Genomic DNA, 19,919 nt, shown 5'->3' with positions numbered 1-19,919 from the left:
TTGTGTCCAAGAGCGGGTCGCCAGGAGCCACAACAATTGTGCCTCAACAATTTTTTTATAAAATAGCTAGATTTGCGGTGTCTCAAGCCTCCATATTTTCAATTTGTTATCATTCCAACGCACGAAATCCAATTCCGGACGTACAAAGCAAGACGTTCGCCTTTAAAAATGATCGAAACTTGCATGGAAAAAGGTTCATAGTTAGCATCAGCCACATATACATAACACACTGATAAAAGTTTTTTCATTTCGTTTAATGCCATCCGCTGCGTTATCTATTCCTCTTTATGGCTACAGAGCAGCATTTTAAATAAATATAGGTAGATGCAAAGAAATAGAAAAGCTTAAATGAAATACTACACGTCCGTGCTTTTGACGGTTTTGCAGTGGAATTCAAAACTGTTTTCAAACGTAATTTATGAGAATTTAAAAAATGTTGTTATTGCATACGGAGCTAGACTAGTAAATCAAACGTTCGGGGACGGGATTAGTTCTTTGTATTGTCCTTGTGTTTTCAATGGCTGGATATCGAACCAACAAGATGCCTGAATGTGACACGGACTTTTCAGAGCTTAATTAATAAATTCAATTAAGAGGCTATCAGATGAATAATTGATACAAATATTGGGTCCTGACTCTGATTAATACACAGCTGAGGAAATTAAAAGGGATTAGGGCTTGTGATTAATATTTTAAATGTGTTTTCAGTTGATTTGATAAAATTTGTGTTTTGAGAAAATGTTATCGTCTTGTTGGAAGGGAAATCAGGTTAGATGTTATTTACGTTTTAAAATTCACTGGAAGTACATTTTTCAAGTATGTTTATACACTTGTAAAATGTAAATTCGGTTTTATCTCGTCGTTGCCAGCGCGCGATGTGTTTGTCACGAAGGATCGACTTTAAAACACCTTGTTTCCAAACATTTAGTAACTTTTTTATGTTAAAGTTACTTCACAACTGAATTTATAATTTGCTGTTTTTTTTTTTGACAATAACACAGTTTTTTATGCTTTTACTCAAACCAAATCGAAAAATCAACAAAATTAGGTCGAAATTTATTGTAATTTTTGTTTTTCTTTCCAGTGATTAACATATTTTTTTCTCGAAAATTTCGATAAACAAGCAAAATAATCTGAAAATTTCAGAATTGCTAGGGTTGTTAAGTAATTAATTAAGTTACTCAAGTGGGAATTAACGAGTTATTGTGTCATTTCAACTTTCTATTTTTAAATAAAAAACTATTCGACCTTTTTTTTCTTTTTTTCCCATTTAAAAAAAGAATAAGAGTCAGAAAAAACTATAAAAGAGAAAAACTAGAGAAGATAAATAAAGATAATAAGATAATAAAGATAAAGATAAAAATTAGAAAGCAAAAAACTGATAAGAAAGAATAAGAGCTAGATAGGAAAATAAAAGCTGAAGAAGAAAAAAAGTTGAAAAGTGTTAGAGAAAAGAAGAGAGAAAAGCTAAAAAGACTAAAAGAACACAATATGATCTAGAGAAAAAAAGACCTAAAGAAGAAATAAGCTAGAGAAAAAAAAGTGCCAAAAAAGAATAAGAGTGAAAAAAGAGCTATAAAAGGGGAGAGCTAGAAAAAATAAAAGCTAGATAAGCAAATAAAAGCTGAAGAAGAAAAAAAAGTTTAAGTGTTAGATTTAAAAAAAGATTTAAAAAAAAATAAAAAGTGTAAAAGATAATAATATGATTCAGAAAAGAAAAGAGTTAAGACCTAAAGAAAACAAAAGCTAGAGAAAAAAAAGTGTCAAAAAAGAAGAAAAGTCAGAAAAAAGAGCTATAAAACGAAAGAGCTAGAAAAAATAAAAGCTAGATAAGCAAATAAAAGCTGAAGAAGAAAAAAAAATTAAGTGTTAGAGAAGAGAAGATTTAAAAAAAAATAAAAAGAGTAAAAGATAACAATATGATCCAGAAAAGAAAAGAGCTAGAGAAGAGAAAAGCTAGAAAGCAAAAAAAGTGATGAAAAAAAAATAAGAGTTAGAAAAAAAGTTATAAAAAGGAAAAGAAAAGATAAAAAGTAGATAGGAAAATAAATCTGAAGAAGGAAAAAAGTTGGAAAGTGTTAGAGAAGAGAAGAGAAAAAAATTACGAAAACTAAAAAAAAACAATATGATCTAGAGAAGAAAAGAGCCAAAGAAGACAAAAGCTAGAGGGAAAAAAGTGATTAACATATTTTTTTCTCGAAAATTTCGATAAACAGGCAAAATAATCTGAAATTTTCAGTATTTTTTTTAATTTCCTAAAATCACTAAATTCTGTCCAGAAATCTTTTTCATGTGAAAAACTTTTTTTCGTCTTTTTACTACATATTTCTCTAGCGCGATGGATTTTCTTGGATATTTTCTTGAACTAAATTGAGTCAAAAGCCTGCCATTAACTAATTTAAATGTTCAAACAAATACAATTAGCGCAACATGTTGGAGCAGAAACAGTTCCAACTTGCCCAACTTGAATCGATAACTTTGGTTAAACTCCATTAAATGGAAATTAGGAGGTTAGTCGTGTATTTAAGAGTTAAACACAACTGATTTGTTTGTCAATGATTTCGGCAAAAAATTTAACTAAAGTGACGAAAAGTAACAATACAGACTACCGTTGCAGAGCATTTGCATACATTTTAGCATAACTTATTCATAAAACTGTACAAAATAGAACTACAAACGGCAAGACTTTGCATACTGTTTTCATTTGGCTGCATCTATTTTTATATGTTGCCCTCTAAAAACAAATTGAATCGCAGCTGCTATTTCTTTCACGAATATATTAAACATAAGTGGGTTTCACAATGTAGTAGATAAAAAAGGGCACAGTTCGATTCGTCTTAATTTACAGCATTATTGGTTTTAGAATTATTTAAATTGGATGCAATTACCTATTATTGCCAGCAGACGGGAAGAAAGAACGAAGGATAAAAAAGAAAAGATAATTTACACGATACCGCACTAAATTAAATTTGTTTTGACGCCCCCTTAAAGGAGTGAATTATTTTTATTATGTGATCGATATAAGTGGATTTTATTAGAAAATGCTCCTCCATTCCTCTGGAGAGTTGAGCAGACCGAAAGCAATACTTAAATTTATTAAACGAAAATAAGAAAACAAGTATAAATGGAACGCTGTTAAAATTATTACAAAATAACAAATACACACCTTCAGAGGTCATAATTGTCATGCAGATATGTGTTGATTCAATGGAGGGAATTTGGACCCAGATTTTAAGATCGGTACCTGCAACAAAAATGGTTTGATTGTTTGACACATTTTAGAAAATCTGGTGTTGTTCCCTTCAAATTTATTGTAATAAACTTGTTCTAATAGAAACTAAATGCTCCCTATGTAAGCATGTTTCCAATTAAAAGTTTAAAATATAATAAATAGTTATTTATGGAACAAGTTAATTAACGAAGACCATTAATAATCGAAATGTTTTGTTGTCGTAATTAGCTAGCGATTATTAAACGATATTTTTTTGAATATTTAATGCATTTTGTTAAAAAAAAGTATAAACTACAGTTAGAAACAGGTAGTCATTTAAAAAAGTTGCGAAAAAAAAACAAAAAGCAGAAAAACTGGAGTTAGAAAAGAGAATAAGAGCTAGTGAAAAGAAAAGCTAAAAAAAAGAGGAAAGTTACAGAAAAAAATAAAATCTATAGTAAAGCTAGAAATATTATAGCAGAACAAAAGAATAAAAGCTATAAAAGAAGTAAAGAATAGAATAAAAACTGGCGAAAAAATGACCTAGAGAAGATAAAAGTTAAATAAATAAATAAATAAATAAATAAAATCTGTAGTAGTAAAGAGGTAAAAGAAAAGAGCTAGAAAAAACTAGAAAAAAAAATAAAAACCAAAGTGCTTGAAAAGAAAAAATCCAAAGAAAAAAATAAGAACTAAAAAAAAATAATTACCCGAGAGAAGAGAAAAGAACAGCAAATAAAGAAAATAAAAGCTACAGAAAAACAGAAAAGAATGGTAAACAGAAAAAGATAGAGAAAAGAAGAATTAAGTAGAGAAGAAAATAACTAAACTAAAAAAAGAACCCAAAAAAGCTAAAGATAAGATAAATAAAGAGAAAATAGAAGAGAAGAATTTGAAGTAAGACTGTAAATACTAAACGGGAGAAGTATTAATAAAGAAGCTAGAGAAACCAATAAAAAAATAAAAACCAGAAAAAACGCAACAAAAAAGTAGAGTCCCGAAAAAGCATAAAAACTGAAAAAAACAAGAGCTAGAGAAAGTAAAGGCTTGATAAAAAAAAACAAGACTTGTAAAAATAAGAGATAGAAAAGTGTTAGAGAAGAGAAGAGTTAGAAAAAAGCTAAAGTGCAAAAATGGAAAAAACTAGAGAACTAATACGAAAAAAGTAGAGAACGAAAGTGCTATAGAAAGGACTAAAAACTACAAAAAAAACTAAGAAATTAAAGTTAAAAAAAATAACAAAAAGTAGACAAAAAAGTTTGAAAAGAGAAGTAGTTAAGCAAAGAAAAATGACTTTAAAAAAAGCCTGAGAAGACAATAAGTGCTAAAGAAGAGAAAACTAGAGAAGAGAAGAGCAAAAAGAAAAAAGAACACGTTTCTTCAATAAAAATTTCAATTATTATTTAAAAAATTAAAATAAACGTCATAATTTGAAATTAATTATATGTGTTCAAAGATTTTTTTAATAACATTTAGGTAACAAAAAGATGATTTTTATGCATAACGGTCAATAATAACAAGTTTGTTAATGAAAACAGTAGCAATTACTATTTGAAAAGTTGCAGAACTCAAAAAATGGGTTATTTACGCAAAACTTTTCAATCTTTGTGAAAAAAACCTACAAAAACCACTTTTCCTTGAATTTCAATTCCACTCTGCATTCAATGTGCACCAACAATCCGTAACATTCCTTGAAATATCAACGTGACGGTAATCTATCTTAGCCCCGAAATTCATAAAATCTTCAGCAAACAACAATCACATGTGGAAGCAGTTTTCCAAGCGCAGAAACGTGGTGACAAGGTGCAGACATTTGCACATGCGATACGAATCTAAAACTCAATTTAACGGTTAGATCTCCAATAACACTGGTTTCTTGCATGTCACGTTTTCTTCCAAACGCTATTCTCTTGCTTTTTTATCACAAAATTAACATTCAAAGGCTTTGCCATGCCATCAAAGTGCAACAAGTAAATATTTGGAAGACCAGTCGATTAATCTGCATGTTACAGGAAGTTTTTTCGTTATGTTAAAAAGGCCTTAAATTAGGCAAATTCATGCCATTGTACGAACGTTGTTTAGCAATTGTAATCGAGCAGCGATATAAAACGGCCAGATATACAAATTAATTCAGATAACGCCCAAACCAATAAATCACGTAACATTTTCCCGAACATAGATGTAGATGTGTCATATAATATTGACTAATTCATATTGCACCGAGATAACAATAATAGAATTACCGGGGGTGTGCAATTTGTTCGTAAATTAATTCCGTATATAAACGAAGCGAGAGCTTTTTCATTTCCGTCCCACAAATTTCCCTAAACGACGTTTAAAAGCAATAAATCGATGATTCTTTACGGCCGGAAAGCAAGTGTTTATTCTGGATTGTATTCCGATACAAATGAAATAAAACGAAATGGTTCAATTAGGGTTTAAAAGCTGATATTTGTACACAAGTCTATAAACATTCTGTTTATTTTCTGAAACTACAGGTTAGCGAACGCAATCGATCGAAAATACGAAATACGAGCTCTTGAGAACAAGTAAAATTAAAATAAAGTGCTTTTATTGCACTTGGATTGAATTTAAACTTCGATATTGAATTTTTTCTTTGGTCAACTTCATTACTTTCGGCGAAAACAAACCAGCAGCTGGTCTTAAAAAGTTAGAGCAAATACGGTTATTTTCGATTTGGTTGTGTATATTTTATACAAAATCAAATTTAATGAATCATTATGTCCCGGAGCATTCATCAATTTTATTTATTATTCTAAATATTTCACATTAAAAAAAAACGTTCCGTTTACAAAGTAAAGCAAATTAGTTTTAGTTTCGGATTTGTTTGCGTAAATGTTACACAAAATCAAATCAAAATTCCGAAATTGTTTTATAAATGACAGAAAATTAAATTTATTGATTTTGAATACGTATACACCGTGCACCATCTTTTAATTATAAGAAAATAATGAACACTTTTTTACAGAATTTTTTTAACTATGTAAATGTTTTCTAAATGTTTTCTATAAATATTTTTTTCAGTAATAATTAATTAATAATTATTCTATTCTTCACTACTTTTTATAAGTTTCCCCTTTTAGGAGTTTCTGTTTCCTTTTAGGAAATATTTTTACTATATGGTTTTTATTTTCTTTCTTAAATCTTTTCTTTTCTAACAGTTTCTAACTCCTTTATTCTTCTATATATTTATTAACTTTTTTTTCCTCTTGCTTTCCCCTTTCCTAACTATATTATAAAAAGATAAGTTATCCTGTATATCACTTATTCCCTTCTCTATGTGATTTCTTTTACAGTTCTTATTCTTTTCGTAATCTCTCTTTTCTAGCATTTTTTTTCTTGTTCTAATTATTTCCAACTTTTTTCTAGATTTGATTTTCTTCTATAATTTTTCTTTCTCTTCTCTAGCTCATTTCTTTTAAATGCGACTAAATATAACTTTGATTTTTATATATTTAATTTATTAAATGAATTGCATCCACCAATTTTTTTTTAAATTTTACATTAAAAAAAATAAAGCAAATTAATTGTTATAGTTTTAAATTTTTTGCATACATAATACACAAAAAATCTAACTAAAATTGTATAAATAATAATTTAACCCGGCGCATCCACCAAAAATTACACATAGTATATATATATTAATACTGTTATTTCTGTAAAATTTATTAAAATTTCAGTTTGAAAAGTATGAATTGAAACTCCACAAAAGTGTAATTAGTCTTAATTCTAAATAGTAAACAAGAAATGAACATTTTAAGCTCAGACACGTATACACCGTACACCATCTTTTAATTATAAGAAAATATTGAACACTTTTTTACAGAATTTTTTTAACTACGTAAATGTTCTCTAAATGTTTTTTATAAATATTTTTTTCAGTAATAATTAATTAATAATTATTCTCTTCTTCACTACTATTTATAAGTTTCTCCTTTTAGGAGTTTCTGTTCTCTTTTAGGAAATATTTTTACTCTATGGTTTTTATTTTCTTTCTTAAATCTTTTCTTTTCTAACACTTTCTAACTCCTTTATTCTTCTATATATTTATTAACTTTTTTCTCTTGCTTTTCCCTTTCCTAACTATATTAAAAGAAAATAAATTCTCCTCTACATCACTTTTTCCCTTCTCAAGCTCTTTTCTTCTCCAGTTCTTATTTTTTTCCTTATCTCTTTTCTAGCATTTATTTTTTTCTGCTGCTCTAATTATTTCCGGTTTTCATCTAGATTTGATTTTCTTCTGTAACTTTTCTTTCTCTTCTCTAGCTATTTTCTTTTAATTGCGACTAAATAAAACTTTGATTTTTATATATTTAATTTATTAAATTATTGTTCCCGGCGCATCCACCAATTTTATAATTTTATTTTTTATTATTTCACATTTAAAAAAATAAAGCAAATTAATTGTTATAGTTTTAAATTTTTTGCATACATAATACACAAAAAATCTAACTAAAATTGTATAAATAATAAAAATAAAACTTTAACCCGGCGCATCCACCAAAAATTACACATAGTATATATTAATAACGCTGTTATTTCTGTCAATTTTATTAAAATTTCGGTTTGAAAAGTATGAATTGAAACTCCACAAAAGTGTAATTACTCTTAATTCTAAATAGTAAACAAGAAATGAACATTTTGAGCTCAGACTTCAAAGGGTTTTCACTGACTTTTCGTTAAATTAAACCGTTAGAATAAAACTTGCAATTTAATTATGAAAGTTGATCAAAAAAATCTTTAATTAAACTTAGAAACTACACCAAAAAACTAAAAAAATGTTACTAAATTCTTCATTATTTTTAGTCATTAAACATTTATCATACAGTTTTGGATGCAATTTTTAATACAGATTTATTAATGTTAAACATTTATAATTTATTATTGACGCTTATGTGATATTTGATAATTTATTTGTGACACATCCAAAATCAAAAATTAATCGTTGCAATTCAATATATTTATGATGTGTGTTTCCATCGCCATAAAAACGAGTCAAGGTGATAAAAGACAATGGCTCAAGTGTTCAAGCAACAAAAAACGAAATTTGTTAAAACGAGTTAATTCGTTTAGGTTTCATGGGATTTTTCCAATAATAATTCAAATCGAAACTAGCTGAGCTCGTAGGAATTGATATATTGACCGGTAAGAGTCGAATGCAGACCTTCTGGGGCAACCAAATTAAACCTATAACCTCACTCGGCAGATCGTAAACTTTAGTGCACTCTTATTGGGACCGTTTTCTCTCCAATACGATATTATAAAAGTCAACCCAAATAATATATCATTCGCAAATGTATTCCCTTGCTAATATTTGAAATAATATCCCAACAGGAAGATGTAAATTTTACAACACCGAGCATCGATATTAAGAGCAACATTTCGCACTAGCCAAATCATTAAACCTATTTTATTAGCCTTTCGGTAAACATAAAACACTAAACGTAAATCATAATCAAGCGCGTGTAAAACGAGAAAATTCTACAAAAGCTGCTTTCGCCGCCCGATACATTACACGAATTTCTATTCCAACACTTGGCTGTTCGTCCAAATTGATTCCTGCACACAACCCAATTTTCAGCAAACTTATAACTCTAAAAATAACCCTTCAGGTTATTATGCATATTTCATCGATTTTTTACAGAACAAGTCCACGCTAGAATAGAAGGATAAGGAAAATATAAACAAATCATGACTTAAATAAGTTGCGCTCAAGTTCGACGAAAACGGCGAATTCGTGTAAAGAAGCTGATCAAACAAAGACAATTAAAAATCGCGCTCCTCTCGATAACTTCCTGATTAAGTGCAAACTGATTTTAATATTTAACCCGAAAAGTAAACTCGACAACCCCCATCGTTCGGGAAATAATTCTAACACGTTAATTATTAATTTTTCTCATTCGTTATAAAATCGTAGGAGGGTTAATTGGGGCACGCATGAGATATATTGTAGAGATAAGTGCAAATCCACCCAATTTCATTTGAACGCGATAAGAGCCGAAACAAGGAGATTCCCAGGAAGAGAATTAGGTAAGGAAATGGAAAGTTGATTCGGAAAATAAACAACGTCGATGAAACTAATCCCGCTTTTTTGCCTTCGTATCGATTTCGGAAAACATTCAAAAATTCGAAATAAAACAGTGGTAACATGCAAGAAAGCTGTGTTTCGACTGCTGTTCTCGAGAAACCCTGTTAACTAACACATTTCCTAATAATTACAGCTTTGTTCAGAACCTTTCATTAAACACTATACAAAACATTCACGAAATAGCTATGCAAAATGATCCGGGGAATCGATTGGCATCGAGAAAATTACCAAATTCCGAATAGTTTTTTAGTTATGAATTTTTTAAAATTTCACCAATTTTTGCATTTATCAGCAATTTGCTCGAAAACTATAAGTCGGAGAACAATAATCTTTTTTGAGAAAAATAGATAATTTAAAGAGCTTTCCAACAATAATACACTTCATGGGGTTATCTCTGATAGTTCCGGAGCTATTGCTCGACAAATGTTCCGGGTACCCAAAATTGACAAAAATTGCGACGAAAATTGAAAAAATCAAATATCAAAAAATCAAATATATGGACTTTTTGTGAACTTTTAACAACTCTAGAGGGATGTAAAAGCATATAAAAGTCCATAAAAGTATACTAGAACGAGTTTTAAAAAAAAAAATCCCGCTTGTTTGCCTCCGTATCGATTTCGGAAAACATTCAAAAATTCGAAATAAAACAGTGGTAACATGCAAGAAAGCTGTGTTTCGACGGCTTTTCTCGAGAAACCCTGTTAACTAACAACACATTTCCTAATAATTACAGCTTTGTTCAGAACCTTTCATTAAACACTATACAAGACTTTCACGAAACACGCAAACACATTTATTGATCTGTGTACTGTCAAGACTCAATTTTTTAGACTTTTTTCAAAGAAGAAATAAACTGGGTAAGAACCGATCAGTTGGTTAAATTCGTGGTTTGTGAAATGATTATAATAAATAGGCAAGCACACAGCGTTCCTATTTATTGAATGATGGAACAAGGGAGCTTTAGTCGGGTGGAAAATGATAGTCAGACAGTTCGCTCGCTTCTCTGATGATTACCCAAACTGAATATGCTCGTCGAAATAAGCGCGTTTAGCTATTCCACATCCCGGTAGTTCGCTCTATTAGTTAATAGTGATAACTCCGAACTCAACTCTAATCATAATAAATTATTAAAGAGTTGGAGTGAGAAATTCGCCACAAAATTCTGAGAGAGAGACTTAAGCGGATTAAGTGTGTTGCTAATGAAGTTCGTATTGGTTTTTGATTTATATACAACACTCTCAAAGTTCACCAAAAAGGTAAAACAACCGACAAAGTTCAAACGTTTGCTCTAGTGACATAAACTCAAAAAAAAACAGTAATAAAGTTGCACCTTTTTCTAATACATTTAAGCAAATGTGCCAAGAAAAAATAGGGTCTTAAAAAGTTATTTGTTGGTATTTCTATTACGTAATAATGCCCAACAAACCAGTAATAATTCATCTTGTGAATCTTAATAGCTCGTAATTGTCGGTCGTAGTTATTAATTCCCGCTTGAAATTTGATAAATTACTCGACTGCAAAGGTGCTTTTCGAAACAAAGTCGTTTCCACTCTATAAAATGAAGCAGCATTCGTATCTAGTGAAATGATTTTATTAATACTGGGAGTGAAGTGTTCGTGTTTGGCCAACGACTCGCCGCAATCTTCAAGCACTAATCTCAATTTAATTTGTGTAAAGCTTTCAGTCACTCATTCAATTACGAGAATAATCCGAAACACGAGCCTCGCTTTTTTGTCTCATACTTTAATTCCAGAGGGTAACAAGTAGAAAATTTCAAATAACCAATTTAGAAAGAAAATAAATTGAAAAACTATTACAATAAACTGATTGGTTATCGGCCAGTCAACTATCTGAACAAAAATAGTAAAAATCAGACAACTATAGGCCTTTTAAAAAAATTTTTTTTTTATTTTTAATTATGTTTATTTACATTATTTTATTTTTAAATGATTCTCATCTAGTTAACTTTGAAATTGGTTATCATGTAAAAAAATTTGTGCCGCTCTACTCAATTTAATCCTCTGTCAATAAATGTCAAATCTGTCAGTTGTAATATTCAATTAATTTCTTTAAAAAATCATTAAAATGCAACTAAATTGTTACACTGTGCAAGAAAATTATCGTAGCTTATTTCCAAATTCGAGACTTAATAAATAAATATTCGATATCTAAATACCTATCATTAGTTCAATAAAGCGGCATTTTTTTATTTTACATGAGAAATTCACAGACGACTGGATGAAAATCATTTAAAAATACATTGTATATAAATATTTCCTTTGCATTTGATAATTGAAAGTTTGAAAAGCCTTCTAGAATTTTCAAAATTATCAATTGTCAAAATCCAAGGCGACTATGATTTTTTGAAAATGATCATCTGAGAATAATTATAACACAATTTTTTCAATGACAATCTCTAAAAATTTTTAAAATAATCCCAAAAAACGGAGTTTTAGCTCATTATTTTCATTTTTAATCGAGAAAACTTTCGAAAAATACAATAAAGTTGTGTTATTAATTTAAAAAAATGTTCAATTTGTCCGCCATTTCATTCAAGAAGTTCAAAACAAGATGGCAGACTGACTGTTACTTTCCATAATTCACTAACTTATAATAAACCATAATTAAATTTAAATCAGTTAAAAAGTAAATAAAAAGTTGAAGTGTGACATTTGTTGACCTCCTTGTTTAACGATGAAAATTACAAAGTAAAAATTTTAAAACCTTACAAGTTAAAAAGTTTCAAATGTAGGCCTTAAAAGAATCAAAAAAGCTTATTTTCAATCAATTTTTTCTCAGTTTTTATTTCAAAATTACAATAAAAAATTCACATATATTTTTGTTAAAATTACTCAAAATATTATTTACTTTAATAAGTTTGCCAATAATTTGTTTGGCTTAAAAGTGAGTTAAATGCGCTTAATTTGCTGCAATTTTGGTGGAACTTTGATAATAATTCGCAGTCCGAAAACCGGTTTCTGTTTCGATGTCAAAGTTTAAAAACGAGTTCATTGTGTTTGCAGCCATCAAAAGCCTCTGGCATCGTTTTTTGCGGTAATTGCGTTCATTCGCACAAAAACACGTCGCGATAGCTATTTTTGAAGACGACTTCATCCCTCAAACATTGTAAAGGGATTGTTTAATTACCGAGGCATTTTTCAATCAATTGTCCCAAATACATCGAATTTCCATCTGAAATATACACCAATATCCATCGGTGTTCTGGCTCGCATACACGGAAATTAATTATAACGCCATTGAGCTTAGTGGTATTCATGATGGGAGGGAGAGTGGTCTAATTAAGCAGGAAACGGAACGGAGCTAGAGCATGCAACGAACACAAATAAACCGTCAATGGTGTCGATTATGATACGTTTTGTTCACGTTTTTGATGTCTTCCTCTGACGACGACGACGACTAATTGGACCAATTTATCTCGAACCGAGGTCAAGCTGATGAAATGCGTCTTGTTAGACTCAGATCCGGGGAAGCTTTCTTATTACAAGACTTTCAATATAAGACTAATTCCAAGTTTTACGAAAAATTGGGTTGAAGCTCACAAAACGGTCCAATCAAAGGCCAATAGCGTCACTTGAATGTGGAATGGCGCCGTTTTGAAATCATTTATTACGAATTTTACGTGAAATAATTATTAATTAATGCTGCGAATGTAAAATGCCATCAAAACGTGCATTGCAGCTAATGCAACTAATTTGAGAAGCGGATCAGGAAGCAAATTATGGAAAACAAAGTTTAATTTTTTCCTTTAATCGCGTTTTCAAGTCACATATTAAGAACACTTTATTTATTTTCAACTTTTTAGAGCTTCGGGAATCCAAATTTTTGTAGGAAATCGAGGAAAAGCGGAATAAACAACTCTACAAAGTGACATAGGACTCAAGGCGATATCTCGCAAAAATTTTTCAATTTTCAAACGCCGATTGCGGCCAAACTAAAAGAGCTAGAAGAAAACGGTTTGTTCCATCGTAAAGAGCACATCAAAATCTATAAGATAGAATAGGTTTCATTTGATTTTGAGACACTTTTAAAAATTGACCGATTTTAAGGGAGGGGTGTTAACTTTATTTAATTTTTTTTTATTTTCTCATTTACGGCTAAACTATTCTAAAAAGTGGAACTATTTTGATCCATAGCTATGCAAAATGATCCGGGGAATCGATTGGCATCGAGAAAATTACCAAATTCCGAATAGTTTTTTAGTTATGAATTTTTTAAAATTTCACCAATTTTTGCATTTATCAGCAATTTGCTCGAAAACTATAAGTCGGAGAACAATAATCTTTTTTGAAAAAAATAGATAATTCAATGAGCTTTCCAACGATAAAACACTTCATGGGGTTATCTCTGATAGTTCCGGAGCTATTGCTCGACAAATGTTCCGGGTACCCAAAATTGTCAAAAATTGCGACGAAAATTGAAAAAATCAAATATAAAAAAATCGAATATATGGACTTTTTGTGGACTTTTAACAACTCTAGAGGGATGTAAAGGCATATAAAAGTCCATAAAAGTACTCTAGAACGAGTTTAAAAAAAAAAAATTTTCACCTTCTTGAAGGCAAGTAAGTGTAGTTAGTATTCCTCAGGAAATTTTAAGCAAAAAATTTTAAATTTTTAATTCTTGTGAAAAATTGATATAATATGTAAAATGAGCCGCTGAATTCAATGGAACAAACCGCAGTTCTCTACAACTTTTAGTTTTTTTTTTATGAATTTTTTTAGTGAAAAACTTTGATCGCCTCTGTAGCCGGAACCGTTGCCCGGAGCGGCTCCGGGTTTAATCGAAAAAACAGAGAAAATTAAGCGCTATCAAATGATTTTTTGTTCGTTGCTCTAAGTCTTACAGTTTCCGAGAAAAACGCAAAAAAAGGTTTCCATTTTCGCTTTTTTTCAATTTTTAACCGCCAATTACGGCCAAACTATTAGAGTTATCGAAAAACGGAAAAATCGAAGATAACCGGAATAAAAAGCTCTACAAAATAGCATAGGACTCAAGGCGATATCTCGCAAAAAAAATTTCAATTTTCAAACGCCGATTACGGCCAAACTAAAAGAGCTAGGAGAAAACGCTTTTTTAGATCGGAAAGAGCACATCAAAATCTATAAGATAGAATCGGTTTTATTTGATTTTGAGACACTTTAAAAAATGACCGATTTTAAAGGGGTGTTTTTTTTTAATTTTTTTTATTTTCTCATTTACGGCTAAACTATTCTAAAAAGTGAAATTATTTTGATCCATAGCTATGCAAAATGATCCGGGGAATCGATTGGTATCGAGAAAATTACCAAATTCCGAATAGTTTTTTAGTTATGAATTTTTTTAAATTTCACCAATTTTTGCATTTATCAGCAATTTACTCGAAAACTATAAGTCGGAGAACAATAACCTTTTTTGAAAAAATAGATAATTTAAAGAGCTTTCCAACGATAATACACTTCATGGGGTTATCTCTGATAGTTCCGGAGCTATTGCTCGACAAATGTTCCGGGTACCCAAAATCGACAAAAATTGCGACGAAAATTGAAAAAATCAAATATCAAAAAATCGAATATATGGACTTTTTGTGGACTTTCTACAACTATAGAGGGATGTAAAGGCATATAAAAGTCCATAAAAGTATACTAGAACGAGTTTAAAAAAAAGTCTTGTATTTCAGGAAATTTTAAGCAAAAAAATACAAAATTTTAAATCTCGTGAAAAGTTGCTATAATACAGAAAATGAGCCGTAGAATTCAACAGAATAAACCGCATTGCTCTACGACTTTTAGTTTTCGAGTTATGAATTTTTTTTTGTAAACGCAAATAAACTAAGAAATGTACGTTTTTGACCTTCTTCTCGTGTGGTATCCACTTTTTCATTATCACTCTTGCAAGTTGAAGCAGTAAAGCTTGTAAAGTTTCCGTCGTAATATTTGCGTAGGAGTGCAGGTTCATAGATCAAATTACGGCTCGACAAACTTACAACAATAATAATCTTGAGCGGATGTTTTTGTCAGTGTGCTTCCAACTCTGAACATTTGTTTATGACGTGTCGTACACGACGAGCGTAAAAAGCCATCAGGAAACAACACAACCAAGTATCATATCTTTGCGCAACAAACTAATTGTCTTTGGGAATGAATGCGTGTGTGAAAGATTCGCCGCATCTCTCGAAACAAGTATCTTGCATTGTTAAGCACCGCACGATAATTAATTCGAATGAATAAGATTAATAGATCTAAACAAAGATATCCAAGGCTCTGGCTTAATTAAAGGACTAGACGTGTTCGCTACAACTTGACTCCGGTTTGAATTATATTTACGCTTCCTTGCCGAATACGTGACATTCACATGTGTTGCTGGCGTTATCCTTATAGAGCACGTGTATTTATATTGATAAGACAAGTTTCGAGGGTCGATGTAAATGTCACATGAAGTCGCTCCTGATTTATTATTGCAGCGTTAACTGCTTGCGAAATATTCATAATGCTCAAAGTTTAATTTTATTACAACTTCTGATGGATGTGTGTTCTAAAGAAAAACATTATGGAATTCGCGAAATTTCATTCAAAATGTTCACGCTGAAATTACTTCCATAAAATTGAAACAAGCTGTGATTTATAATAATGATTTAGGAATTTGGTACATAATTTATACAGAATTACATGTTCCGAAAAAGTTTGTCTGATTTTCCTATTTTATCTCCGCATTGGTCAGATCGCCTATGTGTGGCAATTGTCACAAAAAACGTACGTCCGGTTAACATTACAGATGACAGCTGTCAGTGTCAAATTTCAAAAAATCCTAACTCCCAAAATAATTGACAGCAAACCATATGAACTTATCACGCATCCTACGTTCAAGCTAGAACCACAGCACACCACGACCAGAACAATTATTGAACACTTGTTATTTATTTGCATCACCGAGAATATCCTAGTTTTTGGCACAAAGTTTTAGGTTTTTTTTGTTATAAACGATCGAATGTGAATGTTCTGAAATCTTATTTGCCGCAATAGCGCGAATTTCACGCACCATCACTTCCCATTCTTTGGAAATAAAATATCGACGATTGATTAGCAGAGATGGCAACAGTATGCCGTTGTATAATTTTACGATCCCATAAAAATATCAATAGCTAGTCGACTATAGAATCCGATGCTTTTATATTTTAATTTATTGGAAATAGAATGATCTCCCAGTTTTACGGTGTCTCGTAAATTTATTTACAGTGTGCGCATAAAACCTAACATTCGTTGTTCGGGTGCGTTATTTACAGCTTTCAATAAGTTTTACTTTTTCGTGCGAGTCTAATAAATCGCCAAATAGATGCGGGAGACAAAGCTATTTAACAAAAACAATTTTTTGCTGACCTAAATTGGAGTCAACCTCACCAGATCCCTATATCCTTAATAATGCTGTAAATACTTTATATACCTAGAGAAGCATTCAGGCGACATATTTCGCTGAAGTCTATGGTCGTAAGTTTACTGAAGGAATTCGAGGCACGATTCTATCGAGCGCAATCAGAGAGCTGAGCTCTTGCAACATCCCCATACTACTTATATACAATATCAAACTCTTTTCATTTTTTGAAATTCCGCCACTTGTCATAATTTTAAATCAAATTCCTAGTTCTCTAAGGCGTTAAATTGCACGCCCTTCTGCCAGCTTATTTCAAAGCAGACTGCGAAATTTCTCTCGCTCCAAATAGGAATTGATTGATGACGCGGGCAGATAAAAACACAAATCGGCAGCAAATTCAAAACCGGAAGCTTGATTTATTTTACCACTAAATTCGTCTGCAACTTAATCTGTGTAATTAATGGTCTGAGGTAACAATAGGACGTAGACAACAAAGGTGAACCTATTTTTATTCTTTTCTGTGGCAAAAATATTTCGCCTGGGAAAATTTTTCCTGGAAAAAATCACCTGATTGGTTAAAAATAACAATATTTCAGTTTCTTTTTGAACGATTACTCTGTAAGTCGATAAATACGTTTTTTTTATAGTTTATAAAAATAAGAACGAAGATTTGAATCCAAACTACAATTTTGCAAATAATGCGGTTGCTTGGGTCATTTTTTCCGCCGCTTCCGGATGTTTTCAGGCTTTTGTAATCTTTGCAAGTGGGCGGGAATTCGGTTCAAAGAATGTTGAAATCAATATAAAATCCACGTTGATTATACGGGTAGTGCAACACGCAACACCGATTTCATATTATTATCGAAAAAAGTTTTATAGTATGATTCAATAACGAGGTTTATTGCAGCACATTACAAGTTCTAAAAGGGTTAGTGATTGTTTTTCGCGTGATTTTATCGATCTGTTGTTCAAATCTTGGCCCTCGCTACTGCCAAGACTTATTAATTTCTCATGCAAATTTTCGTCATAAAACATCAAGACAATGAGGACTAAAAAGTTGGCCGAACGTTTAAAATATTTCAGTCGTTAATAAATGAGGAACTTCCTAAATGGCTTTAAGTAACTCATAAGTAACAAAATTTCATTTCCATTCTGTTATCTTCATCGGAAACTAAGTAGTTAATTAGTAGAATGAGAAAGCAAGCAGATTAATACGGATGATTCTCAAATATCGCTAAATTTCATCTTAATTCCTTTAAAGCTCTCCACTGTGCGCTGCTTCCGGATTAATGGCGGGAAAAAGTCGGCAACAAACCGAAATGAACGATTCATTCTATACATTTTATTGCCAAAAAAACACACTTTAATTAGCATATGTTTCTACATAAATCATTGTTGACTTTGGAGGCTGGAACGATTGTGAGGCACTTTGAAGCCTTAACAAGACAAATGCTTTGTACAATTTGACTCGTTTCCTTTGCAACTCTTCAATAATTACGTTTCTGAAGCGCACGTTTCATCTGATTTTTCCTTTTCTTTATAAAGTTGTTAAAAATATTTTCGTTCAGCGTTTGTTAATGTCAGTTATTTTTTCGAAAAAACTGCATTTATAACACGGTATAGTGATCGTTAATCCGCAATTTTCAATTGGAATTCGAAAAAAATGTTTTTAAATTACCAGATTTTATTAATCTTAGTCTGTGGTAATAAATAATTTGTGTAATCAATGAATTAGTAACAGATATTTTATTATCTTAGCTCATTTATTTGCAATTAATCAATTAAGTGGAGCCTCATTCTGTTCTTTGACTTTTAAGTTTTCAACCGTTCTTTATTTCAGGAGACAATCTTATATTCCAATTAATTGTTCTTTGATGTTTTAGAAGCACTTAATAGTTTGATAATTTTGTTAATGAATGAATATTTATTAAATTTTTTTTCGTTGAACGCAAACAGTTTAATTATCCTGACAAAGTTTACAATTAATACCGAAAATTTACCAAAATGGCTTCATTTTTGCAAAAGGGTCGCCAGGAGCCACAGTAATTGTGCCTCAAAGGTAAAAAATCAATTTGTACGTAAATGTACATTCTGCTAAACATAAACTAATTCACAATGTGTGCCTGCTCACAACAATAATATGTGGGTAATGTGATGCTAATTGAAATAATAATAATAATAATAATAATAATAATTCGATCGTGGTGTTTGTTTATGTAAAACATGCACTTTGTAACTAAATTTTTCGCCACCTCGATCAATACACATTTATTTTTTTACCAATGGGTTAATGCCACTTGTTTGCGTGATATGAAAATTATACATTCGTTCGTTTGGGATTTGAGCCACTCTAACAAATGTCGGTAACTCGTGGGTGATATTTGTTGATTTGATTTGAAATTGTGTTTGCAATCTTGTTTTATTATTGCATATGCAATGATTTATCCGTCAAACGAGTAATTATTTGTTTATAAAAGAACATTTCCATTTTGCCAACTGATGTAACGAATAAAAAAGTTAAAAGGAAGCAAATAATTAAACACAAGTGTCTGTTCTAGTTGTAGTTGAAGCTCTAGACTGATGGATCGATTAGACGTAACATATTTAGAGGGGTTATGATCCGTAATTGAATAAAGCAATGAAATGCATAAACGGAGTGCATTAATAAACGTCGATCAAATGATAGGATGCGTTAGCGATAGCTTCGAATTACTGTCAGTTGGAATGTAAAGCAATTAGGAAACCTGATACCATATCAAGAAAAGTTTCGAAGCAATTTTGGCAAAAACACAAAGTGATTTTTATTGCTATTTGAATTGAATTTTGGCTCTCTAGAGTGGTTTCGTTCTCTAGGCAATTGATTAACATAATGGCCGTTTTATTTGCTCCTTGATGCAGCAGGTGCATGCGACTACGGTTTTCCGAACTAATATTAAAGCATTCTTGGCGTTTAATCGATTTAGGAGACGATTATGTGATAAAGTTTCTAAAAAAAACACTTTAAAAGCAGCATTATTTAAATTAAAATGGGTCGCCAGGAGCCATAGCAATTGTACCTCAAATAATAAAATAATAAATATGGAAAGGTTCTAAAAGTAAGAATTTTATGAGACATCTTAGTGATGGCTACTATTTTCTCACTCAACTCTCCTGGTGGATAGTTTGTCGTTTATAATAAATGTTTGAGGTAGTTAAAGGTATCCCCGGGAGTATTTCTACATTATCGATTTTATT

General features: G+C 30.8%; 1 protein-coding gene across 7 annotated transcripts in view; it reads right to left on the bottom strand.

The window, feature by feature from the left end:
• The window catches only part of LOC662869 (uncharacterized protein), a 94,425-nt gene that overhangs the window by 62,181 nt on the left and 12,325 nt on the right, over positions 1–19,919 (bottom strand). For 4 of the 7 annotated variants that reach the window (XR_010335427.1, XM_064358927.1, XM_015979579.2 and 1 more), the window contains exon 2: positions 3,167–3,244. The exons of the other annotated variants lie outside the window; for them this stretch is intronic. The gene's annotated coding sequence lies outside the window, so the exon portion shown is untranslated. The remainder of the gene's footprint in view (positions 1–3,166; positions 3,245–19,919) is intronic. 7 annotated transcript variants of the gene reach the window in all.

Source organism: Tribolium castaneum, chromosome 9 (assembly GCF_031307605.1).
Source record: "Tribolium castaneum strain GA2 chromosome 9, icTriCast1.1, whole genome shotgun sequence".
Taxonomy (NCBI): Eukaryota; Metazoa; Arthropoda; class Insecta; order Coleoptera; family Tenebrionidae; genus Tribolium; species Tribolium castaneum.
Note: the sequence above shows the minus strand (reverse complement) of the source record. Positions and strands in the feature narration are given on the sequence as shown.